Consider the following 5,718-nt stretch of genomic DNA (forward strand, 5'->3'; position numbering starts at 1 on the left):
TACATCTATCTTTGAGCACATCACAAAAGCTGCAGCTCAGTGCCACTTGGACAGACTCTTCACGCCAACAGGGCTGAGACTCCACAACTCCCGAGCCGTGTAGACTCCTTCCAGGCAATCTGCAGCTTCCCTCACCTGCAGCGAGTTCGTTGGAAGAACACTGAGCAGATCAACCATTCTCCTGTACGCCTCAGCCTTGGGCACGAAAATTGCAGGATAAACCTCCACCAACATCTTGTGCTAAAGCTGCAGCTTCCTCCACCCTGCAGAGTTCTGGCCCAAAGGCCTGAGACAGCTCAAACTCACCTGTCAGCCATCTTCCCAGCCAACCTGTAGGCTCCCTTCCTCCACCTGCAGATTCTGGCCAAAGGCTGAGTACTCCTGCAATCCATGTCAGCAACAGCCACCACCTCCACCTGAAGATTCTGGAAGACTACAACCCACACCACCATCTGTTTTATGAAGATTGTAATTGTAAAGTGTTGTCGACAAGTGTGTGGGTTACCTTTGTAAACTGCTGCAATAAAAGTGGAGTAGACTGTACAAAGTGTATTTTCAAATTATTTTAAAATTAAATGAAACCAACTTAACAGTATAAGCAACATATTAATCGATTTATGAAAATAATGAAAAGTATAAACATTCATATTTTTTGCACTGGTTTTGTATTACCAGAGATAGGTCAGTAACCACAAGGAGCATTCCTTTATTTTATCACTTAAAATATACTAAATATACAAATGGTACATGTTTGGTATTTGCGTTTTCTTTTCTTTCAAAATTATTTAGTTTGGTTTAAAATATTTACTGTATGTTTTAAGCTGAATTTGTTCTCTTTGTTGTCTACATATTATTCAATATATTTTTTGAAAAAGTGTTTGTAGGTCTACTTGTATAATCAAAGGCCAGTGATGTAATTAGTTTCTCTAATGAAATAATCTGAAAACCAACCAAAACATTTCAGTAAAAATACACATGGATGGTGCAAATCCAGTAGTGAAAACACCCTGTAATAGTAAACTTATCAGCACAGAAAATATTTAATATTTAATTTTAATTTGGACTTTTACTTACCAGTCAAATGTGCTGACAGCTCTGATGGGGCTGGACTCATTACTTCCATCCTCTGCCAGCAACAGGCAGCTTTCTCCTCATCTGAAATCATTGGGACATCATCATTACCTCACGGATGATACTGACGTATTTTGAACTTCAAATCATTCATTTATTGGAATGTGTTGTAGCCTATTACACGGCCAAAGGGAGCATTCTGCATTATACTAGTAATTTTACCTTTGATAATGATAATAAGTCCATTATTTACTGTACTTAAAGTCTCCTTTCAGTCAATAATATGTTTTTCATTGTGCAGAATGCTGTATGTGCAGAGTTTGACACTAAAAGGATGTTTTCACATTCATCTGCTGAAAGTGGAAAGTTTCTCTGTGCTCCCTGAGATCTGATTTTTAGGGGGCGGGGCCTACCAGCATGATTTGTTACATCACAAATATTTAGGAAGTACTCAGATATTCTGGAAGTTTTTAATGAGGTAGAAGGATTTTAATGTGGAAATTACACTTTTTTTGTGGAAAAAACGTTTAGGCGTGAAATTTCTCGGATTTAGAAATATAATATAGTCCTTTGCAGTTGACGATCACCCCAAGGCAGTCAGTATTTACAAGATCTAACCAGCAACTGTGAATTACTGATAAACTGCATCCTATTATGCCTTGCGTCGGGCTAAGTGCTGGCCCCTGTGATTTATAGTTCCACTGGGACTCTGGAGCCAGACATGGCTTTTACTACCACAACCACAATGCACCTCAGCCAAGAACGCCCCCACATGCATGTTCATGTGTACATGTATGTATGTGTATGTGAGTCCAAATCATGCAAAAGACAGTGGTTGGAGGGTGTTTTTGTCATACATTTGTTAACAATTTAAAGTCGCAGAAGATAATTCGCTCTCTGGATTTCTGCAAATCAAAGCAGTAAAGACAATTAGGTAATGTTTGGACAGTGAGGAAATGGCTAGAGGCTCCATTGGCTAATTTACAACCTGTTGAAAAAGCTAAAGGAACGAGTTGTGTGGTAAAAATGCAAGCTGGGCTCAGGCCAGAAGAGCCAGCAATCCAGTGTCTCCGGGTAACATGATAATTTCGAGCCTCATGCTGACGGGAATGTGACGTGACCAGCCTAAAAAAAACTATGAACCACCAGAGTCTGTGTGTTTCAGTCAGTCCCTGGGGCAGAATGCTGCATTATTGCGCAGTCATACGCAGCTATCAAGATATCCAGAATGCATTGTTGGGAATATTGTTTAGACTGTGATATATGCTTTCATAAAAAACGTCCTCTGAGTCTCCTTGGATATCAGATAAAGTCTTTAAGTTACATGCTGTGCCAAAAATCGTGCTGATCGTTGCTGCTTTCAAAAGTAGGGGACACTTATTGGGTGGGGTCTTTAGACCTTGAGAGGGTCAATATGACTTACTGAAAGATTCAACACATCCAAAAACCAAAACATTTTAGCTGTCATTAATGATTTCTCTGTCATTAAAGGTGGTGTAAGCGATATATTTTTTGTTAAAATAAGTGTTCAATAGCTCTACACTCAGCTCTATCAGTGATCAGCCATCACTGATATAGAGTGTTTACTCAGTATTATGGGTCTCTCAGTTCTTCCTTCCTGCATTAAACACTAGAAAAACATTTTCTAGTATCCCGTTCCCATTTTATCCAATCAGTAGAGAGAACTCCAAAAACAGACAGGCCTCAGGGGCAGGCAGCAGAATTTCAGTGTGGTGATGTGGGGAGGAGGGAGCGTTTGTATTAACGCTGGATTAAATGACTTTGTGTAATGTGAAAGGGGTTGCTCAAAGTGATGTACCCACAGACAATTATCACTAGAATCTACAGTTCCCCTCAGCTTTTGAAGCTTTTTAGCTTTGTTTAGCTAATTGTTTTAATATTTTAGCCTGCTACTTTTACGTTTGGGTTCAGTCGGAGCGCTCTCATCAGCCTCCCATCAGCAGACAGAAAAAATTAGGGACTAGCTTGTAAACATAGTGGAGCATTTAGCATCTAAAGAGAAAGAGAGTAACAACTTCAAATGAATGCTAATGAGCAATTATTTGCTAACAAAACGATTATTATTATTCTAAAAACGATATTATGTTAGTGTTGTGTTTTCAGCTCGTTCTGCTGCCCCCAAGTGGCCAAAAAAAAATAAAAAATCTTACTTGAAAAAAAAATTAATTGAGCTTTAAGGGCTTACAGTGAAAACAGCTTCACAAAGAAAACACAAGGAAAATAAGTTTTCAGACATGAGGGGTACTTGGTGGGCAACAGTGTGAAGGAGTGTGATATTTAGATTTTATTTAAGTGAAGTGAGACTTTTAAATCTATGTGACCTGTAGGTCTATGTAGAAAGGAAACATGTGAGAACAAAGTAGTTTTAAGAAGTATTGTAAACAGATCATGCAATTAAAGTAGCAATTATAACATAGTGAGATATAATATAATTGCATCATTATAGGTCTACATAACAAATCAACAAAACAATTACTATTAAATAAAGAAAAGGTTATTAAAGATTATAATTATGTCAGATCCAGTTTCCTTCACACCACCACCATGCCCTCCACATGAACATGTTTTAAACCACTTTTATTTTTCTTCTTAAATTAATCTGAATTTCAAAATAAAATGTTTTCAAGACTAAAACAGTCAGTTCCCAACTAAGGTCACGCAGCATCTCTGCATGCAGTTTACATCATTGGGAGCCTGCCCTGTACCACTAGAAGCTGTTCTGCATGGATGCCTCTGCACTCCTGCTGTCAGTGTCACGACGTGGGCGGCTGCATCATGCCACAGAACGTGCATCTAAAATGACAAATCACGCGATATGACGGACATTACGGTCCCAGATATAAAAATGTGACCATTAATATTCATGTGTCCCTGTGGCTGTGACAGACGCCTTCTTGCTTCTCTCACACCAGCCCCCTGTATATCTGTGTATAAGAGGGGAGGGTGATGTCAGCGGCCCAAAACAAACGCAGTTACAAACTGTTGAGTCTCTTACCCTGGGATGCTGCTGACAGTCGTCCCTCCTCCAGCCTCCTGCCTCAGCACCGGAGCCGCGTTTCTGCCCGCACGTCTGCAGACCATCAGCAGGGCAGAGAGGAGCAGGCGCCCCGCCGCTGGGTCCTAACGCCTCCACTTCACTGTCCCAGCCAATAGGAGCATCGCCCGCTCGGCTATTTCTGGCCTTTTGTTTTATTAACACTGTAGGGGAGAGCGGGACTGGTGGGCACACTCTTTTATATCTTTGGGATTTCTAACAAGATCATTTTTTTCAGATTTCTATCGAGGTCAATAGTTGGCGCTGGATTTTTGGATGCATTATCACATAAAACAGCAAAACTTAAAGGACCAGCGTGTAGGACTTAGTGGCATCTAGCGGTGCAGTTCAAGATAGCTGCTAACTCATCGCAAACTAACTGTATTTGATGACATGGAAGCGAGAACGGGCTGTGAAGTGTGTACTAGGAACTATGGTGGCAGCAAAACTTGAGAAAAATGGGAGAGGCCCTATCAACAGCTACAGTTTGGGTTGTCCGTTCTTGACTATACTGTAGAAACGTGGCGGACTCCGCCGAAGGTGACCCGCAAAGTCTGTAGATCACTCATTCGACTCAACGGTTCTTGTTACCTTTAAAACAATATATTTAAATATATCGTAATAAACATTTATATATTTATAATTTACTTTTGTTTTTGAAATCTGAAACCTGAATTCTGTCTATTTTTTCGTTACCCTTCCGTTGAGGCACCGCACACTGAACCAGGACGGTGAGGAGGAGCTAAAAACACTGCAGACCACAGAGTCGTCACATCGTCGGTGCTCTAATGTAGGATACTTCACCCTTTTTTTTCCCCTGTCTTGCTGCCTTTTCTTAAACAAAGCTTGTGTCCTTTAGGGGTACGGGTAGAGATAGGGGTTGGGTACAGGTTTCAAGGGTACTATACCTAAAGTGTTTGATGGAAACAGGCCTTAGTTCCGACTACTTAGACTGTAGGTTCCAAAAGCGCCTGGATCTTATACTTCCCATAATGCAACTTCCATTCCATTGGGCTCTCCAACTATCAGCATTATGACCGACGTTAAAATGCAGTAGTGATGGCTGACCCTGTTCAGCTACGGACAGTTCAGGCAGGAGGCAGGTTTATTCCTAATAACATGATTTATTACTGACTGTTGTTGAATCCTGAATGGAACCGGTTCAAGAACCAGAGCTAATTGGATGGAAACTCCCGGTCCACACTTGTCTTCCTAGTAAAACGAGTGTCCTACATTGTAGTACTGTCTCACAGGCTGAATGTTACTCCTCATGGCTACTACACTAATGTTAATGAGTAAAATTAGCCCCTTAAAAAGTCTATGAGAGTGTTCCATACGCTAATGAGAGAGAATGAGGTGTAAAAGTGCTCCAGGACTCCAAATCAGCTTTTTTTGCGGCAGTGGATGCACAGTTTATCAATCATCTCATTATCTCTGAATCACTAAGCTGTTTCCATCTCATAACAGGTTCATGAAATGCTGTCTCAAGATAATTGAGTCATTTCTTCATAAATGTGGAACCTCTTGGAAAAGTGAGCAGCTGAACAGAGTCCAGGTTTCTGCATTTGTTTTGATCTCTCACCATCTCAGCC

Source organism: Morone saxatilis, unplaced genomic scaffold, assembly GCF_004916995.1.
Source record: "Morone saxatilis isolate NCDOM2014 unplaced genomic scaffold, NCSU_SB_2.0 Contig14, whole genome shotgun sequence".
In the NCBI taxonomy this organism is placed as follows: Eukaryota; Metazoa; Chordata; class Actinopteri; family Moronidae; genus Morone; species Morone saxatilis.